The 22,220-nt window shown below is 46.5% G+C and overlaps 1 pseudogene; it reads right to left on the bottom strand.

Moving 5' to 3' along the window:
* Positions 1-21,159, bottom strand: part of LOC141201657 (cingulin-like) — a 166,947-nt pseudogene extending 145,788 nt beyond the window's left edge.
* Between the last annotated feature and the right edge of the window lie 1,061 nt (positions 21,160-22,220).

The raw sequence follows: 22,220 nt of genomic DNA, 5'->3' as shown, positions 1-22,220 counted from the left end.
TGGGAGGCAAGGACGAGGAGTGTGACACCTGGACACTGTTACCATGGGGCGGCGCCTTAGACGTCGCTTCCGGAACCAGTGAGTTCCAGCAGCCATGTCCTGCGCTCCACAGACCGGAAGTGAGGTCTTCGGACCGGAAATGCGTCACGCACTGTGGACGAAGCCACCGCAGCGAAGTGTTGCTTTAAAATGGAAACAGTGAGGTGAGTGCCTATACTGCAGCATTGAGCAAGTTATCCCACAAACGTGTCTGTAACGATATTACTGTGGTACACGATCGGAATAAGTATCTCCCCTGATGTATCAATGTGTTTGAGGAAACGCGTAGGGAGAATAGAAGAAAAAGGGACCAACACCTATGAATGAACTAGGGAACCGGCATAGTATATCCTCAACTTGGGTTAGATTATTCCCTTTTTATCCTACAGTTGGTGAATAATCACAGGTGTGCACACAGTTACAGCAATATCGCATTATTGTGCACACAGGGTGACAGTGGTACGTTGAGATCATAGCCCTATGTCACTGCATGTACAGTATGTACCTGCATCTATAAGAGTGTTATCCCCCCTTTCCCAAAGTGGACAGGTTTATAGATGATGTCTGACTGATATATGCTAATTATTGTCATCCTACCTAAATACCTGAGAAAAGGCATAATATGCTCCACAGTTGAAGAAAAGGACTGGGGGTTCCACTAGTAACCACTTGAATGCTCACCTAGTTTGAATGAGCATTGCCATTTCTGCACTAAGGTACATATAAAAACTGTTCAATAGTATATGAGAATATGAGCATTTATTGTACAGTTTGTGGCCACCTCTAGCTGGTCACTAAATTGTTATTTGTACCTGCTGTGTGTTTCGCTGCATGCCCAGACAATTGGTTTTGGAATACTGGCACTATTCTAAGCACCTACTGGTCACTGAGGTGACCTACCTCATCTCTGTTGATATTTGTTATTGGCGTTTTTGGGTGATTTTTATTGAGTTTTTTTAATCAATTCTAATAAAAATATATTTTTAATTAGTCCAATTGCAGCTTTTCTTGACTTAAATCTGTTTGGGCATCTACCCCTTGCTTTTTTGACTATATTTTATGCATCATAGATACAGTCATTACATTAGTAGACACATAATTACCGCCCTTGTACTTCAGTTTGCCTTCATATTGTGGCAGCCGTGGATCATAAAAATGAGAACTGACATATACAACTACCTGAGTGCTAGAAAATAAAGACACAAGGAGACAGAGCATTAATTTTAAACATTTTATTAAATAAAATGTTTACCCCTACCTAAAGCCAATGATCCAGAAGAAGGCAAAAAACCTGGACACGTTCAGCCAATGTGTGTCACAGGGAAAAAATTCCTTCTTGACCCCGAGAAAAGGCGATCAGTTCAAGAACCCTGGACCAAGGCCATACTACAACTAACTAACTGATATATAGAGCAATGACTCGTTTCCGGAGAGCAGATCTTCTTTGTCCTGGTAACACGCCTCACCTCTCCTTATCAGATCGGACTCTGAGCTTATAGCTTGTCTACGTTGATCTCCCCTGTAAAAATACAGAACACTAACCCCCACAAACACTACACCCCACAAACACTACACCCCACAAACACTACACCCCACAAACACTACACCCCACAAACGCTAGCCCTTCGGATACAGACATAGGGCAGTTATATCATATCAGGTCCCTTGTACAATTAGGTTAGACAGCAGACACCAGGGGCGGAACTACCGCCCGTGCAGCCGGTTCATTGAACGGGGGCCCCGAGGGAGAGGGGGCCCCTCCAGCCTCCAGCAGGGCCGCCATCAGGGCATGTCTGCCCTGACTCCAGTGTGGGGCCCAGCCGGTAGGGGCCCCCTTGGAGCCCCGTTGGGGGCCCCCTCTTGTGAGTCTCTCTCCTCATGGGGCCCCCGGCCCCATGTAAGCGCCGGGTCCGGGACATCTTAGCGCTGCGCTGCGCTCCTGCGGCAGCGCCTTCATGATTCCCCTGATTTCCGGTCATGTGACGGCGCCGTCACATGGCCGGAAGTCAGGAGAACCTAGTGTCAGCGATTTGGACGAGCGCCAGGATTCTGCAGGGATCGCATGGGGGTAAGTATAACAAGTTTTATTTTTTTCAAAATACAATTTACTAGGAGTGGGGGGAATGGGAGGTGTGTGTGTGTGAGATAAGAGATGCACATGGGGGGGGGGAAGATAAAAGATGCACATGGGGTGGGGGGAGATGATAAAAGATGCACATGGGGTGGGGGGGGTGAGAGAGGTGCACATGTGGGGGGGGATAAGAGATGCACATGGGGGGGAGATAAGAGATGCACATGGGGGGGATGAGAGAGGGGCACATGTGGGGGAGGGGGATGAGAGAGGGGCACATGTGGGGGAGGGGGATGAGAGAGGGGCACATGTGGGGGAGGGGGATGAGAGATGTGCACATGGGGGGGTGGTGAGAGCTGCTCATGGGGGGGTGAGAGCTGCACATGGGGGGGTGAGATGCACATGGGGGGGTTATGTTTACATAACTTTGTTGCCTTATGAAGCGCAGGGGGGGGGGGCCCCCAAAAATTTCTTGCACAGGGGCCCACTACAGTCTGTGTCCGCCCCTGGCAGACACCTATGTAATATGATGTCATGATGCACTGATTCCAGAATTAGATCTATATAATCAGTATATAATGACCTCATAAGACAACAAATATTATCTACAGACATATTAAATGATTAACACTAAATAATCCCGTGGCTCTTGTTAAATTCTTCAGTCTTCCTTAAAGGATCCAGATATTTTTCCTGGTAAGAAAAAAATAATATGAGACAGATCAGGCAAAGATCCATAGAAAACCAGTCATAAATATATTGTACTTTATACCCTCTTTTCTTTGCATTTTTAAATTTTGATGTAGATACTTAAAAATGGTGTAATAAATTTAATTAAAAAAAATTGTGTAAAATGCACATATATATATATATGTAAAATAAAGAGTAAAATAAATACGTATACAGTATGTCCCCCAATGTATGTACACCAACCTCTCTCCCATGTGGGGGAACAAGGGTAGATTTTTTTTGCTCCAAAAATCTGAAATTAAAGTGACAGAACCACCACCAGCAATCTGTGCCAGCCACAGATACCACTGGAACTGTCACTGACCAAAGTAGCTACTGTAGTGTCTCCATCCGAGGTCCCATCTTGTTGCTGACCTCTGTGATAGCCCCAGGGATGTCCCCATGTTTGCTGCATAGAACTCTCAGTGTCCAACATTCTGCTGTTTGACCTCACAAAGAACCTTCATCACCCAAGTCTAGAGATTCTGCCAGCAAAGACTGGAGAAAGCTAGAACCTTACAGCCACAATCTGTAGACTTGGAGGATCGATGGCCATGTTGGCGCTAAGTTCACTAACTTAAATCCCTGTAAAGTTTCTCATTTACCTGTATCCTCAATCCAGGAACTTCAACTCTCCTCGTCTTCATCTCCTGAAATGAGAATCTGTGTCCTCGATCCTGGATCCTCTGCTCTCCTTGTCTTCATCTCTTGAAATGAGAATTTGCCCCCTGAACACCCATTTATATAGACCCACAGTCATTGTGACATCATGCTGTGAGGTAACAATGGCCTCCTGGATTTGATGATGTCACATATGACCATGAGTGATATCTCCACAGGTATTAATTAATATTAATAACAAGTAGTAATAATATGGCAGATCACATTGGTTAGCATCAAGGCTGGAGGAGCAGGATGAATAAGGAAAAGTTCGAAAAAGTAAAATGCATTTACTGCGACTGAAAAAAATAAATAACTTTATATTACTTCAAATTTAATTAAATTCTAGGCTCTATGACAACACTACACTGTTACCATAGGAACAAAGACCTATAGCCCATAGCAACCAGTCCAATTCCAGCTTTAGTGTATTTAAGGCCTTAAATCAAGAACATTGAGTGCTTTGTTTGCTGGTGATACATCTAGCAATGGACAAATGACAGGTAAGAGCAGGAATCATTGTCTATGACAGAAACCATTCCCATTGTTACACATTTTCACACATTTTGTAGGTGCAGGAACTATGGACATTCCAGTTTTTATGAAACAACAACTCCCAGCATTCACAGGATAAATATGAACAAAAGTTCAAGAATTGCTTTTTATTTTTTTCATGACATTCGCCGTGCGGTATAAGCAGGGCCGGCTCCAGGTTTTCGTGGGCCCTGGACGAAAGAGTCTCACTGGGCCCCTTAATCACATACCACGATTCATGAAGCACAGATGCCGCAGAAAAAAAAAAAATATATAATACAATGCCGAAGATTTCACTTCTTACATTACATGACCGATATATATTGTAAATTCCACAATAGCTCAGAAACCAGCGAATCGCTGCATGCAGAATACTGGCCCCCATAAAATGCTCCAGACAGGATATTTACCCCATATAATGCTCCATACAGCATACTGTCCCCCTTATAACGATCCTACAGGATACTGGCTCCCATATAACGCTCCATACAGGATACTGGTCCCTATATAGCGTTCCATACAGAATACTGGCCCCCATATAATGCTCCATGCAGGATGTGCCCCCATATAATGCTCCATGCAGGCTGTGCCCCCACATAATGCTCAATGCAGGCTGTTCCAACCACATAATACCTCATGCAAGCTGTTCCCACCACATAATGCCCCACACAGGCTGTTCCCCCCTTATAATACCCCATGCAGGATGTCACCCCTCTTATAATGTCCCATGCAGGATGTCATCCCGCTTATAATGCCCCATTCATTATGTCACCCCCCCTTATAATGCCCCATGCAGGATGTCACCCTCGCTTATAATGCCCCATACATTATGTCACCACCCCCATATAATGCCCTATGCAGGATGTCACTTCCCCCCATATAATGCCCCATGCAGTATGTCACTCCCCCCCATATAATGCCCCATGCAGGATCTCACTTCCCCCCCTTTGAATGCCCCATGCAGGATGTCACCTCTCCCCCCTCTTATAATTCCCCATGCAGGATGTCACACACCCCTTATACTGCCCTATGCAGGATGTTACCCCCCCTTCCTTATAATGCCCCATGCAGGATGTCACTCCCCCCCCTTTTAATGCCCCATGCAGGATGTTACCCCCCCTTCCTTATAATGCCCCATGCAGGATGTCACCCCCCCCTTCCTTATAATGCCCCATGCAGGATGTCACACCCCCCTCCCTTATAATGCCCCATGCCTCCATACATTAAAAAAAAATAATCAAATACTCACCTCACTTCTTCTCACCTGCTGCCGCTGCTCTGGACTCCAGCGTCGCCGGCATCTTTCCACTCTGCGCTGTGACGGCTCAGGAAAGAGCGCGGTGAAAAGATGTCACTGCACCCTCTGACCTGAGACATCACAGTGCAGCAGCCGCGAAGAGAATGGAGCGGCTGCGGAGGAACGAGGAGAGGTAAGTGATGAGCCGCAGGCTGTAGGGGCCCTGAGGCCATGAGCAAGCGGGGGGGAGCGGGCGCTGGCACCGCTGTCCTCCTCTCACAGGTCCCATAGCGCGGCACGGTGCTAGACGGCGAGTGGGCCCCCCCCCCGCCTGCTCAGGTGCTGTCGCCAGCCCAGGGTATAAGTGATATGATGACTTTATTCTGTAGGTCAGTTCGATTACAGCGATACCAGATTAATATAAGATTTTTAATGTTTTCCTGCTTTTGCACAATTAAAACATTTATTTTTGGGTACATAATATTTTATTGAACCCTTTTTATTCAGCAGTATGCATAACAAAGCGCCATACACTCGTCCTACTATTCTGGATCAACATTGGACCAATTTTTTATACACTAGTATGACTCCAGCCTTAAGCTTCCAAACTGATAGCCCTATAAGAGATCACTTTATTGAGCTCTGTCCAGTTTGCCTTATATACCGTATTTTTTGGACCATAAGACGCACTTTTTTCCCCCAATTTATGGGGGTGCGTCTTATGGTCCGAATATACTGTTTTGTGATGTGGAGGCGGCTGGGGTTGCGGCAACGACGGGGGCTGCAGCAGCTGGGGCGGCAAAGGAATGGTGATACCCAGTAACGAGCGGCGGCAGCAGCATGTTTGTGGGCGCAGCCATGAATTCACTATGTCCACACTAGACATCAGGAGGTGGGCGGTCTCAGGTCCAGATTGCGCGCTGCAATGACGTTACAAAGAGGCAGGGTCGGGGCAACACAGAACAGCACAGCGCGCAATCATTACCGACCCTGCCTCTTTGTAATGTCACTGCAGCGCTTGATCAGGATGAGAGACCGCCCACCTCCTGATTTCGAGCACGGCCATAGTGAATTCATGGCTGTGCCCACAAACATTCTGCTGCCGCCGCTCATTATTGGGTAAAATCGCTCCATCGCTGCCACAGCCCCCTCTGTTGCCACAGCCCCCTTCGCTGCCACAGCCCCCTGCCGCCACAGCCCCCTTCGCTGCCACAGCCACAGCCCCCTCCTGCCACAGCCCCTTTCAGCCCCAGACGCCTCCGCTGCCACAGCCCCCTCCGCCGCCACAGCCACAGCCCCCTCCGCTGCCACAGCCACCTCCGCTGCCACAGCCCCAGCCGCCTCCGCTGCCCCAGCCCCAGCTGCCTTCGCTGCCCCAGCCCCAGCTGCCTTCACTGCCCAAGCCACAGCCCCCTCCGCAGCTGCAGCCCCAGCTCCCTCCACCTCCGCTGCCACAGCCCAGCCACCTGCACTGCCACAGCCCCTGCGCTCCACTGCCACAGCCCCAGCCACCTCCGCTGCCACAGCCCCAGCCGCCTACGTTGCCAAAGCCGCCTACACTGCCACAGCCCCCTCTGCAGCCCTGGCTCCCTCCGGCTCCACTGCTACAGCCCCAGCCGCCTCCGCAGCCCCAGCCGCCTCCGCTGCCGCAGCCCCAGCCACCTCCGCTGCCACAGACCCAGCCCCCTCTGCAGCCCCAACTGCCTCCGCCCGCTGCCACAGCCCCAGCCACCTCAGCTGCCACAGCTCCCTCCGCAGCCCCAGCCACCTCTGCTGCCGCAGCCCCCAGACAGTGTGACCCCGCTCCTTGCCTATCGTGGGTCCAGAATGAGAGGCAAGCATTATAACGTAGAAGTAAAATATAAAGTAAACTGAAAAAGCACATGACATAAAACATTGTACTACTCCTGTGGTGAACTATAACCCCCAGCATGCCATAAGAGGTGAAGGACTTGCTGGAAGTTATAGTTCTCCTCAGAGCAACCACAATACCTGTGGGATCTTAAAGAGGACATAACATACATGGCTGAATACAGCCAGTACATGATACAAGCAACCAGTGGATCGAGCAGCATACTGGCTGTATGACTTCAGCCACATTTGTTTTTTGGCGTTTCTTCCTGCGTGTGTGTACAGTTAGACCACTCAGTCATTGACAGCAGGAGAGGAGAAGCCAAAGGACGGTATGTTTTCCTCTGCCGCAGCATTTCAGACGGAAGACTGAAACATACCATTTCAGCCTTACGTCGTACATCCGGTGTCTGATACATTCTGCCTGATCCACGGGCAGCATGCATCAGCTATCGCAATCCAAAAAAGTTTTTTTTTCACTATTTTCCACCTCTAAAACCTTGGTGCGTCTTATGGTCCGGTGCGTCTTATAGTCCGAAAAATACGGTGCTTCCTGCTGACATCAACTGATAGACCTGTATGAGAATGTTCGGACAGGTCTGGGCATGTACGTTGGAATATTTCCAATATATAATGCATTAATATTATAAGTGAATAGGCTTTGCATGTATAACTTAAAATATAAACGTGTCAGGTAAATTCGGAGTTCATGTTTGGAATCAGCGCATTCAATTTAGTGTAAATCACAATAAATCAAAATATTTTTCTCTTAGTAGCAAAATCATTGTTGACATGCACTTACTTTTCTAATGTGGTCACTAACCATTAATACAATAACCTTAGCAATCCAGATAATAGATTATCTGCTTGAAGATGGGGTGCCTAAAAGTTTAAAGAAACTCCAGAAGGAGATCAACTTGCCTCATTATCTTTTTACGAACACCTACAACTTAGGCACACATAATGGACCCAGTCAACCACGACAAAGGATATTAATACACAATCAATTTATCACAGATATGATCATATCTGTGAACCATACACATGGTTTAATTTCTACTAAATATTAACAACTTCTGTGACCTTGCATAGATGAGAACCCTCTGACAGTTAAAGGTTTATTCTCATCTCCAAGATCATAACTCAATGTGTATTAGGTGTAATAATAATATTAGCAAATTCCTCCAATTATAAATGTAGTATAGTTCTTCTGATTCACTATGTTGCATACCCCATGCACAGATCATTGCAACATCTTAGGTATCCATGTGTCACGCAAGATGTGGGAAAAACCTACTGCAACACAAAGGGAAGAAGGAAAGGAAGTCTAGATTCTAGGGAAAGGGGGGAAGTGGAGACCTCCTAGGCTTATCTAGCATCACCCTGTCTTCCCTAACATCCTTGAATTGGCTCTTCACCAAACGCCGCACATGTGCCTTGCCCTGTCTTTCCCTGGCATATGGATAAGGCTAGGGAAGGGAGGAGATGAGCACGAGTTGATCTCAATTAAACACTATAGACAACAGAAGTAGACAAACAGGGGGAAATTACTTAGCTTTAGACGAACTCCAGACAAATGCGCACACGTTCTCAAGCTCCAAACAGCAAGAAGTACTGCTCTTGCTAAAGCCTTCACAAGTTGTAATGAATACACAGCAGATATTTATACAACCAGGCAGGGTGTTAATTAGCGAGAGGAAGGTAGCCGCTGGGTCCTAGAGACAGAGTCTAAGAAAATGTCTGTAAAGCCAAACAGGAGGAGAGCGGACCCTTCCCGCGAGGGCTCACAATCTACAAAGGATAGGTGAGGATACAGTAGATGAGGGTAGAGCTGGTCATGCAGCAGTATGGTGGAAAGAAGTTTACTGCAGGTTGTAGGCTTTTCGGAAGAGGTGGGACTTCAGGTTCCTTTTGAAGGTTTCCATGGTAGGCAAGAGTCTTTTATGATTGGATAGAGAGTTCCAGAGTAGGAGGGATGCATGGGATAAAGTTTGTGCGCGATTGTTGGAAGAGAAGATAAGAAGTGAGTAGAGCAGGAGATCTTGTGAGGATTGGAGGTTGCGTGCAGGTATGTACCGGGAGATTAAGTCACAGATACATGGAGGAGACAGGTTGTGGATGGCTTTATGTGCCATGGTTAGGGTTTTGAACTGGAGTCTCTGGGCAATGGGGAGCCACTGAAGGGATTGACAGAGAGGAGACGCAGAGGAATAGAGGGGAGACAAGTGGATTAGTCGGGCAGCAAAGTCGGGTGAGATGAGGAGGTGGTGAGTGAGTGGGAGATACTGATGTCCTGTCTGTCTATGAGGAGATACAAGATAGGGCCAAGTCTGTGATGCCGAGAGATGAGAGAGTCTGTAGTGGTATCCATCACAACCACATTGCCGCCTTTGTCAGACGGCTTTATGGTTATGGTTTGATCCTTTTCAAGTCTGTATAGTGAATCCATTTCACCTCTTGAAAGGTTATGTTATTCCCAATACTTAGTTTTTGTCAGTTGTATGATGTCCTCCGTAACCAAATTAAGGAAGAAATCTATGGAACTTAAGTCTCCGGTAGGAGGTGGCATTCTAGAAATTTTATTTTTAATGTCCGTGAAGGGATCAATGTATTCAGGTTCACCTCATCAAGATGGTATAGCAACCTCACGCCTTGTAGAAGGTTATTGGGTATTCCCAAGTTGTCACACTCCTTTCTATCCTCCCTAAGGAAGTGCTATTTTAATTTCAAACGTCTGATGAATAGATGCAGGTCTATTATTATTTCAGATTCATCAAAATCAGTGGTGTGGATCAAACTTAAACGTTTACTCAGTACGCATATTTCATCAGTAGTGAGGGGCATTGATGATAGATTGATGACCTGTGTTGTTAACCACTTCGCGCCAGAGCCTGTTTTTGCCTTCGTGACCGGGCCAATTTTTTCAATTCTGACCACTGTCACTTTATGAGGTAATTACTCTGGAACGCTTCAACGGATCCACCTGATTCTGAGATTGTTTTTTTGTGACATATTGTACTTCATGATATTGGTAAAATTTCTTCGATATCACTTGCGTTTATTTGTGAAAAAATCGGAAATTTGGCGAAAATTTTGAAAATTTTGCAATTTTCAAACTTTGAATTTTCATACCCTTTAATCAGAGAGATATGTCACACAAAATAGTTAATTAATAACATTTCCCACATGTCTACTTCACATCAGCACAATTTTGGAACCAAAATTTTTTTCTGTTAGGAAGCTATAAGGGTTAAAAGTTGACCAGCGATTTCTCATTTTTACAACAAAATTTAGAAAAACATTTTTTTAGGGACCACATCTTATTTGAAGTGACTTTGAGGAGCCTTTATGACAGAAAATACCCAAAAGTGATACCATTCTAAAAACTGCACCCCTCAAGGTGCTCAAAACCACATTCAAGAAGTTTATTAACCCTTCAGGTGCTTCACAGGAATTTTTGGAATGTGGAAGAAAACAATGAACATTTAACTTTTTTTCACAAAACTGCTACTTTAGCCTCAAATTTTTAATTTTCACAAGGGCAGCCAGAAAAAATGGACCCCAAAATGTGTTGTGCAATTTCTCCTGAGCACGATGATACCCCATATGTGGTGCAAAGCCACTGTTTGGGCGCACGGCATGGCTCGGAAGGTAAGGAGCGCCATTTGACTTTTGGAATGGAAATTTGACTGGAATGGATAGCGGACGCCATGTTGCATTTGGAGAGCCCCTGAGGTGCCTAAACAGAGGAAACCCCCAACAAGTCACCCCATTTTGGAAACTAGACCCCTCAAGGAACTTATCTAGATGTGTGGTGAGCACCTTGAACCCCCAGGGGCTTCACACAATTTTATAATGTTGAAGGGTGAAAATAAAAAAACACATTTTTATCACAAAACTGCTACTTTAGCCTCAAATTTTTAATTTTCACAAGGGCAGCCAGAAAAAATGGACGCCAAAATGTGTTGTGCAATTTCTCCTGAGCACGCTGATACCCCATATGTGGTGCAAAGCCACTGTTTGGGCGCACGGCATGGCTCGGAAGGTAAGGAGCGCCATTTGACTTTTGGAATGGAAATTTGACTGGAATGGATAGCGGACGCCATGTTGCATTTGGAGAGCCCCTGAGGTGCCTAAACAGAGGAAACCCCCAACAAGTCACCCCATTTTGGAAACTAGACCCCTCAAGGAACTTATCTAGATGTATGGTGAGCACCTTGAACCCCCAGGGGCTTCACACAATTTTATAATGTTGAAGGGTGAAAATAAAAAAACACATTTTTATGACAAAACTGCTACTTTAGCCTCAAATTTTTAATTTTCACAAGGGCAGCCAGAAAAAATGGACCCCAAAATGTGTTGTGCAATTTCTCCTGAGCACGCTGATACCCCATATGTGGTGCAAAGCCACTGTTTGGGCGCACGGCATGGCTCGGAAGGTAAGGAGCGCCATTTGACTTTTGGAATGGAAATTTGACTGGAATCGATAGCGGACGCCATGTTGCATTTGGAGAGCCCCTGTGGTGCCTAAACAGAGGAAACCACCAACAAGTCACCCCATTTTGGAAACTAGACCCCTCAAGGAACTTATCTAGATGTGTGGTGAGCACCTTGAACTCCCAGGGGCTTCACACAATTTTATAATGTTGAAGGGTGAAAATAAAAAAACACATTTTTATCACAAAACTGCTATTTTAGCCTCAAATTTTTAATTTTCACAAGGGCAGCCAGAAAAAATGGACCCCAAAATGTGTTGCGCAATTTCTCCTGAGCACGCTGATACCCCATATGTGGTGCAAAGCCACTTTTTGGGCGCACGGCATGGCTCGGAAGGTAAGGAGCGCCATTTGACTTTTGGAATGGAAATTTGACTGGAATGGATAGCGGACGCCATGTTGCATTTGGAGAGCCCCTGAGGTGCCTAAACAGAGGAAACCCCCAACAAGTCACCCCATTTTGGAAACTAGACCCCTCAAGGAACTTATCTAGATGTGTGGTGAGCACCTTGAACCCCCAGGGGCTTCACACAATTTTATAATGTTGAAGGGTGAAAATAAAAAAACACATTTTTATCACAAAACTGCTACTTTAGCCTCAAATTTTTAATTTTCACAAGGGCAGCCAGAAAAAATGGACCCCAAAATGTGTTGTGCAATTTCTCCTGAGCACGCTGATACCCCATATGTGGTGCAAAGCCACTGTTTGGGCGCACGGCATGGCTCGGAAGGTAAGGAGCGCCATTTGACTTTTGGAATGGAAATTTGACTGGAATGGATAGCGGACGCCATGTTGCATTTGGAGAGCCCCTGAGGTGCCTAAACAGAGGAAACCCACAACAAGTGACCGAATTTTACAATCTACTCCTCTATATAAATTAATCTAGTGGTGGGAAAATAAGTAGGTAAATGGTCACTAAACCCATAGATGAATTCCCACAGAGGTGTCATTTCCATAATGGGGTCACTTCAGGGGGGATTATGCTGTTCTGGCACTTTTCAGAGTACCAGAGCTAAAGAATCCCCCCTGAAGTGACCCCATTTTGGAAATGACACCCCTCTGGGAATTCATCTATGGGTTTAGTGACCATTTTAACTCGATGGATGATTTCCAGAAACAAGCACGCAATGGAAGGTTTAGATTCTGGAGAACCCCCCCTGGAAATTAAGTGAGCTCTACTCGAATATGTCATTCACTAAATGAACCAAATGTTTGAATGACAAATTGGGATACATTTTTACAGTTTAAAAACGTGGTTCTGTGTGGTAGATTTTAAAGCAGTCAGTGACGCATAAGGCTGGCAATGATGGGCATTGTGGGCAATAGTAGCGGGTATCACGCCTCATTCCTCTCTTAGTACATACACGACATCTTTTCTGGGGGTTCCTTCTTGTTTCCGTTGCTGGAATAAGTGCAATAAAATGTCGCTCAGTGAGTCTTTTCACATCCTCAGATTCTAATGGATGAGCGGGGCTAACACTTTGGAAGACAAGATTTTCAATGACCTTTTCTTGATAATCAAGAAAAGGATCTGAATTTCCTGCTTTTTTGTACAACACAAAAGAATTGTATGTGGCCACCTGAAACAAATAGATAACCAACTTTTTATACCAGGTATAGGACTTTCTTGATACCTGGTATGGCTGTAGAACCTGGTCTGCAAGGTCCACACCCCCCATGTGTTTGTTGTAGTCAATGACTGACACAGGTTTTTGCTTCGGAGTGGTGGATCCTAGTTCTACAGTGGCCCTTGTGGCATCTGTGTGGATCGAGCTGAGGACAAAAATATCCCTCTTATCCCTATATTTCAGGGCAAGCAGCTCTCCGTTGCGTACAGCCCCTGACTGCCCCTTTTGGAACTTTTGGTTGACCAATGGTTGTGGAAACCCCTGACGGTTTTTACGGATGGTCCCACAAGCCCCGATGTTGTGTTCAACCAGGCTTTTAAATAGGGGTATGCTGGTGTAATAATTGTCCACATATAGATTGTAGCCTTTTTGAAAAAATGGACTTATCAGCTCCCAAACAATTTTTGCAGATGTCCCCAGATAAGTAGGGCATCCTGGTGGGTTTAGTTGGCTGTCTTTCCCCTCATATATGCGGAAAGCGGATGTGTATCCGGTTGAACTTTCGCACATTTTATAGATCTTTATTCCAAACCTTGCCCTTTTAGATGGAATAAATTGCTTGAGGTGCAGTCTTCCTTTGAATTTTACAAGGGACTCATCTATAGAAATATTTTGTGTTGGGGTGTAGAGGCTTAAGAATTTTTCTGTCAAATTTTCAATGATGGGTCTAATTTTATATAACCTGTCATGTTCTGGGGCATTTCTGGGCAGGCATTGACTATTGTCGTTAAAATGCCAAAACCGCATGAGCATTTCATAACGGGTCCTAGGCAGAATGACTGAAAACATAGGGGTGGCTTGAACAGGGTGGTTGGACCAGTAGGATCGAATGCTCGGTTTTTTAACAAGCCCCATGGCAAATGTAAGTCCTAAAAATTTTTTTATTTCCGGGACATTAGTTGGTGTCCATAAATTTGCCCTAGCATAGTAAGATCGGGGATTCTGGCTTATGAATTGGGATGCATATACATTTGTTTGCACGACAATATGCTCTAGCAAGCTGTCTGTAAAAAACAAATTAAAAAAATGAATTGGTCCAAAATCTTCCACCTCCACATTTATACCAGGAGTGGCGTTGAAATCAGGGCTGAATGGAGCAGCCGAATCCGAAGCCTCCCATCTGGGAAATGCTAGATCATGTGGCACAGCCCCTTGTACACTGGCGTGCGCCAATTCACTAGTAGCAGGGACAGCGCTTGTACTGGGCAGTGTTCCCTGATCTGGAGACGTTTCTCCAGTAGCGCTATTTGCCCCTATTGTTGTACTGGTCCTTGGGCTTGAGGATGGACCAGAATCACTGCTCATTTCTGAGCTCTCAGTGTCGCCGCTACTAAAGCCCTCAAAATCCATATCTCCATCTGAGATTGCGCTGTCATCAGTGTCAGAACACAGCAGGGCATACACCTCCTCTGCGGTATAAGTCTGACGGGCCATTTTATTTTTAGATTTTTTGACTGGACTGAACGGACCGGACTGAACTGACGGGACTGATCTGACAGGACTGACTGACCTGACAGGACTGACTGACTGATCTGACAGGACTGACTGACTGATCTGACAGGACTGACTGACTGACAGATCTGACAGGACTGACTGACTGACAGATCTGACAGGACTGACTGACTGGACTGATCTGACAGGACTGACTGACTGGACTGATCTGACAGGACTGACTGACTGGACTGATCTGACAGGACTGACTGACAGGACTGACTGACTGACAGATCTGACAGGACTGACTGACTGACAGATCTGACAGGACTGACTGACTGACAGATCTGACAGGACTGACTGACTGACAGATCTGACAGGACTGACTGACTGACAGATCTGACAGGACTGACTAATCTGACAGGACTGACTGACTGATCTGACAGGACTGACTGATAGATCTGACAGGACTGACTGACTGATCTGACAGGACTGACTGACTGATCTGACAGGACTGACTGACTGATAGATCTGACAGGACTGACTGACTGATAGATCTGACAGGACTGACTGACTGACAGATCTGACAGGACTGATCTGACAGGACTGACTGATTTGACAGACTCACTAACCCTAACTCTTACTTTCTTTTTTATTTTATTTTTTTTTTACTTTCACAGTGGCAAGGCTGACACAGCTCTTGTCACACTGTTTCTCCTCTGCTCTCTCACTGAGATCGGAGGAGAAACAGTGTATTTATCAGGCAGATCGCCCGGGAAAGTTTGTTGCTAAAACAAACTTCCCTGGTAATCTCTCTGATTGGCTGGTGTGACGCTGACATCATCGAGACCTGAGCCAATCAGGTCTCAATGATGTCAGAGGTCACAGCACCGGGATCCCCGCCGCTCCTGAGGTATGTGGGGGGTCCCGATCGCCGACCACCAGCTGTTACTATCTTTTAAATGCCGCGATCGCTATGGATCGCGGCATCTAGAAGATAGGAACAGGTTAACATCATGGGGACCTGATCCATTCAGGTCCCCATGATGCCACATGTCAGAGCTATCGCTCTGAACCGGTACCGCAGCGCTAGCAGGACCCTGGGGGTCCTGAGCGCTGCGGGACCACCCACCGTTTTTAAACGTCGGCGCTGCACAGAGCCCGGGCAGCGCCGACGTTTATGTACAGTGGGCGGTCCTGAACCGGTTAAACGGGATTCGGCTGATTGGATCGGCTCCTGAGCAGGTAGTTCAGATCTAAAAAACTCCCTCTCTGCGGGGTTCTCCTGTTATTTCCTCTCCCCCGAAATCCACCCCTTCCTTTTAATTTCCCCTTTTGGGTTTTGAATTTTGTATCAGTATGTGAGACCTCTGTTTCAGAGGAGGATATGTCTATCTAAGGAATATAATTCTGTCTGGTAATCGGCACCTAATATGCCTTGTATTCCCTGAATTCTTCAAGGTAATAAAGAACTTGTGTTTACACTCTTTTAGGTGATATTGGTACCATTCTACCTTGTTCTGTAACTATGTTTCTTTTTTTGCGATGTCCAGTTCTGATGAGAATTTCTTAGTTACCTCTATTTGCTACTTAAGAGCTTCCTTTTTAGGGTGCCAACCACCATGTGAGGTAGGGGACAATATAGAATAGGGAGAGAGTAGGGAATAATATACACTTTCCTTCCCAGTTTTTTCCAAATAGTGCAGGTTGGTGGTATCACCCTACTAGCCTAGCACATGTAGGGTATCCATGCATGTGTATCTGTATCATTTCTTGACCCTAATGGGAAGCTAAGGGCCTAATCTCATTCTTGATATAGACCCCCCCCCAACATAACTAATAAATAATGGTAAAATATCTTTGCCCAATCATTTTCTTGTTCTATACCCCATTAATATATATAACTGTGATGTACCTCTGAGACCGTCTGCCTCTTTAGAGTACCACTGTGTGTTTATAAAAATATCAGGGTAAATCCCATTTGTTTACAGTGATCCGTGACCATGTGTCTTCTTGGGGGTTTGAAGGAGCAATAAAAAATATGTGTCCCTTCACGTGGATCTCCATTTTCCAGCTGCAAACCATATAGCAGGGCATGCGTCTGAAGTACACCTGTTTATGCCGCATCACAACATGTCTGAGGAGCAGAATATACAGTCGGTACGGAAAGTATTCAGAACCCTTTAAATATTTAATTTTGTTTCATTGCAGCCATTTTATAAGTTTTAAAAAGTTCATTTTTTTTCTCATTAAAGTACACTCTGTACCCCATCTTGACTGAAAAAAAAACAGAAATGTAGAAATTTTTACAAATTTATTAAAAAAAACAAAAACTGAAATATCACATGGTCATAAGTATTCAGACCCTTTGCTCAGACACTCATATTTAAGTCACATGGTGTCCATTTCCTTGTGATCCTCCTTGAGAGGGTTCTACTCCTTGTGCGGTAGCGCTATTGATCATGTTGAGGGGCACTCACTTCACCGGGTTAACTAAAGCACACATGCAACGTTTTCCAGTAATCTAAAGTCCAGCAGTTTATTACACATCATAAACTGCTTATAACATAGTCCATCTCAGCGGCTCGCAGGAATGTTACACATGTAATATCCTAGAGCCTTTTCAGTGGCAGCTCTGCCGGCTTGGCTTCAGAAACAGTCCTCAGCAAGGTAACAACATCAAGGTCCATATCAAGCACCGTCTTTTACCTTTGTCAGGTATAGCTGCTTCCATTAACTCTGTTCTGCCAAAGCTGTGGTTTAAGGCTCACCAGATGTGGCCTACAGGCCTCGTGCCTTCCAGGTCTAATGGTGTCTCAGGCATAGAGATCAGGTCTCTTGACTCACTGCGTTTCAAAAATCCCCCGAATATATATCCCTCTGTGCGCACAGGACCTGTGATGATGTCACAGTCGTGTGATCAGTCATTGTCACTAACTTCGTCAAGTCACATTTCCGAGTCGTAACCTTGTCAGACCCCCCTCGCTCCCAGCATTCAATATAGCAGTGCGACACACTTGCCCTTGTATCTAAGGTCAGGTCCGACTCCGTACTGTCTCGTACTGTATTGGGTTGTTTGTATGGGCCTCTCAGACCTGAGTTACTGGAGGACTCACGACCTCTAAACCCACACCCACTATCCTCAGAACATCTTGAAAGGTCTCTAACTTCTGCTGTAGCCGTTCTATTATTTGGAGGGCCCTTTCTCTGTCTGGTCTCACAATTTATAGACGGCTGCCATCTTCTGCTGCTTAGGCGACGCTGTCTTTCCATTAACAGTCTGGCGAGATTCAACTGTTCTACCTCTTGCAGGTAGGTCACACGGTACTCCATCAGCATTCTTATATATGCAAGATTTTCTTCCGTTCCTACAGCGGAGAATGACACCATGCTGTCTTCATCCGGTATCCAGTCCTGATGATCACGTGGACTGCTTACTTTCATCACACCAGACTTCTTTACCATCATTTGCATGGCTTGGCCATTTCTCCCAATGAGCTTTCTTACCAGAGCATGAGGCACCCAGATAACTTCTTCCTGCAGACTTTGAGCTTTTCTCATAAGCTCCAGTTGTCTATTGGCTTGTTCAGTCTTCAACCGGACAATCCGCTTCGTGCAAACACATCACCAGTGCATGTCACTTAGGACAGCCACCCTCTTCACTGTGACTTCAGTTGTGGACAGGACCACCAGCTGTTTAGCTTCTGAGGTCGAGTACACCTTACAGGCTCCCACGGCCTTCCTAAACTCTTCATGCAATGACTCTCTGGTGCATTCTTCTCTCAAATCTTCGGGTACATCTATGAGGCACTTGTACCGAGAAGTTTCTGTCTAACCAGTGGTCTCCAAACGATCATCTGGCTCAGGTTTCAGGGACAACTGACTTCCAGATTCTTCACCCTGTATGCTTCCCCTTAGCTGACTCACAGCTATGAACTCAAGAATTCTCCTCTTGACATTTTCCTTCCCATACTGATCTTCTTTTAACACTTCCTCAGCTCTCCTCAGTTCCACCTTCTCATAGTATAAAGGATTAAGCGCTACTTGTTTGCCCTTTTCCTTCTCCAAGGCGGCCTCGTTCACTGATTGGTACTTTGCCAGGCGACCTTTGAGCTCGAAAACGTCTTCCTCTAGCTCAGCTACTCGCCTCTCAGCAGCCCATCTCTGAAGCTCTTCCTGCTTCAACTGCTCCTTTATCAGCAGAATTCTCTCAGCCCTCTCTGTCTCCAATGTGCCCACTCGGCACTCGACAGCCAGTCTCTCAAGCTTCTCTTGCTTCAAATGGGCTTGTAGTGTCTCCTTGAGCTCCTTGATCTCGGCTCTTACAACCACCGAATCATCCAAGCTCGCATTATTCGAGGAGGTATTTGCTTCATACCTCCCTTCTTCAGTGGCAAACTCCTGATCCTGGTCTGTGGCTTCTCCGATAGACTCCTCCATCTTTTTCCACTCAGCTTCCATCCTGCTGATTCTATCCTGAAGGCACGTCTCTGCCCTTTGCAGATCATCACAGAACGTCTTCAGTTCCTTCACCTGAGCTTCCAGTCCTAGGATCTTTCTACGGAGATCATCATTCTCATCATGGGTGTCCTGCTGAATGGTCTCAATCATTTGTAGCATGTGCTCTGCATCTGTGTCACCCCAGGCCTGGATGCCACAAACTTGTAAGGCTGTGTCTGAGAGCAGGAGGGAGGTTTTCTGGTCATGGACCATTTGCATGCAGCACCTCCTGTCCCAGGCCAGTAGGGGGAGCAGGCTGCCCCTATAAAAACTGGTACTAAGGGCAGGGTTAGGGAGACCAGGACCCACTTCTGAAGTATCCAGAACGGTTCCCAGAAGAGAGGGACAGGTCAGCTGCAGCTGAGGAGTCCAGGAGGCAAAGGAGGAACAGAAAGCCAGGGACAGAGGCGACGAGAGCCGGTACTGGCAGAGAGAGACTACACAACCGGACACTGGGGTCCGTGGCTGTCAGGGTTGCAAGCCCTGCAGCAGATAACCAACCCGCAAGGGATTTTAGGTCCCTTGGCCTAAGAAGCCTGGAGGCTCCGCCACACAGAGGGACCGGTACAGCACGGAGAAGCTACAGGTACCTAAGGCCCGAGTCGCAAGCCATACAGGCGTAGTACACGGCAAGCTCAGGGACATGGGCTATCATACCACTAAAGGGGGAGATAGTCAGCAAGGGCAGAGAGAGAGAACGGTAGGCCTACCCCCTCACCCTGACCAGTGGAGCTCGCCCGAATGCCCTCAGACACCTAGGTCCATTCCTACCCTGTACTCCTGGTGGGTCTGTGATAAGATCAGTAAAAGACTCTGGACTGCATTATTGGACTCTGTGTGGTTACTGCTGCGCCTGCACCATCACCCCCAGCATCCTACTACCTGCCCTGAGGCTACACTCCTCCCGTGGGGAGTTGTACTATTCCCCGCTGCATCCCCAACACCAGTCTCAGCGGTCTGCCTTGCAGCGGCGGTCCTCCCTGACCGCAATCCACGGGTGGCGTAGTCGGACATTACCTAAAACATATAAAAGACTGCCACTGGTCTGACTAGCCTGAGCCACGGGACCGGGTCGCCACTACGACTCCCAGCATTGCCCTGAAGTCGGTCTCGAGTGCCCCACGGCCCAGGGGGCGAGTCACATCAGCCTTATCATCCTCTAATTTTTTCTTAACCTTGAGGAGATCCTCATAGTCCCTCTTGGTTTATTGCAGGTCCCTATTGTATTCATCATACTCCTTGGATTCACGCAGCTCCCAGTTGAACTGTTCGCGCAGTTTTTCTAGGTCTTGATCGCGTCCAGAAACTTCGTCCTTCAGCGCCCCTTTTAAGGCAGATAGCTCCCTATCCCGCTGGTGTAGACCCTCGTCCAGCCTTTGCTTCTCCTGCATCAGCTGCTTCACCTGCTCTTGAAATCTCTGCACTTCCTTTCTTGTGACCTCTGCTTCCTCCGCATCCACATAGCCTTTCTTCACTTGGTTCAGCTCTGACTGCACCAGGGAGAAACGATTTTTCATTTCATTCAGCTCATCTTCAGACTCCTCTTTCTCAAGCTTCAACTGCAAAACCTCCTCCTTGGTTTTGCTGAGGTCCTCTTTATTTTTCTGGAACATTTCCTTCCATTGGTTGATTTCCTCTCTGCTTTCCTCCAGTTCTCACTGCAAGTTCCACAAAATCTGGTTTATTTTCTGCCGCTCAGACTCCAGGCTCAGCTGGTCCTGGGACACATTCTCCATGTTTTTCCTTAGTTGCTGTACATCACTCTGATACTGCTGCCTGAAAGGCTCCAGCTCTTGGTCATGACTGGCCACCTCCTCTTTCAGCGCTCCCTTCAGGGCTGTCAGTTCCTGAACCTTCTGTCTCAGTAGATCATCCTGCTTGTACTGAATCTACAGAACTGCATCCAACTCTTCCTCCTGGTCTTCTTTATTATCTGATACTGTACCAGAGGTTGCTACTGGCAGCATCACCTCCTCTTCCATCCTGATCTCCTCTGCTTCTAAACGAGAATCCACACTCGGAATAAAGGCACACAGCATTGCATTTTCTTTATTTACCCTTTCAGCAAAGACTACAGGAGCAAATTTTGTGGCCCTTGTACCTTCGACGACGAAAGTGGGACTTTCTCACCTCATTTAACTCCTCCTGACTGAACTCTCTTTCTACTTTCATAGTGTCACTCCCCATGGTGTCAACCCCTTCTACTGGAGCTACCCAGTTATCAACGGTTGAATTGTCATTTTTAGGCGGTACCAACACACGACCGGTAACCGATTCTGGTTTTGTATGCCCCACCCCCTTTTGAGACTCCACCCCTTTTGGACAACCACACCTGTAGGGGGTGCTTTAAAAAAAAAAACGCCATAGTCTTAGGACCCTGTTCACAACATATCTTAGTACCTCCCTGGGCACTCTGGGATAGTGCCGGCGACACAGGAGAACTCAAGGAATGGTCCGCTGCCGCCATTCTGTAATGTGCCAACAGCTCCTGCCGTTCCAGCACCATGTCCTGTTGCCATTTCCCAAATACCTGCTGCAATTTTAACAGGCACTTTAATCGCTCAATAGCTTCAGTCTCATTTTCTGCTCCATTCACAGCCATCTTTATCAGCTCCTGCATTTCTTTAGCACACTCTATTTTGCTGAAGAGCGTTTGCAGCCGGTCATCTAACCCTTTCTCCATTCCATCTGGGGATACTGCTCCATTCATAGCCATCACAGTACGCTGTTCACACCAGACACTTCACACCGCTCTCCCCGGAAAAATTTTCGTGGCCCCACCAAGCCACAGCAAACCAGATTTGAGTGCGACGACAATTTTCATAACCCCGCCGAGTTACAGCCAGAAGCTTTAATCTTCGTGGCCCCGTCGAGCCACAGTCAGATGCTTGCATCCATATTGGTCGTCCTGTGCCGTTACCCCTTGCAACCAGACTGCAGTTAACTGCATTCTCTAACCAATTGTGAGGTAGCGCTATTGATCATGTTGAGGGGCACTCACTTCACCAGGTCAATTAAAGCACACATGCAATGTTTTCCTGTA

Source organism: Phyllobates terribilis, unplaced genomic scaffold, assembly GCF_046119375.1.
Source record: "Phyllobates terribilis strain yellow unplaced genomic scaffold, ASM4611937v1 Scaffold_122__1_contigs__length_5177241, whole genome shotgun sequence".
NCBI lineage: Eukaryota > Metazoa > Chordata > Amphibia > Anura > Dendrobatidae > Phyllobates > Phyllobates terribilis.
Note: the sequence above shows the minus strand (reverse complement) of the source record. Positions and strands in the feature narration are given on the sequence as shown.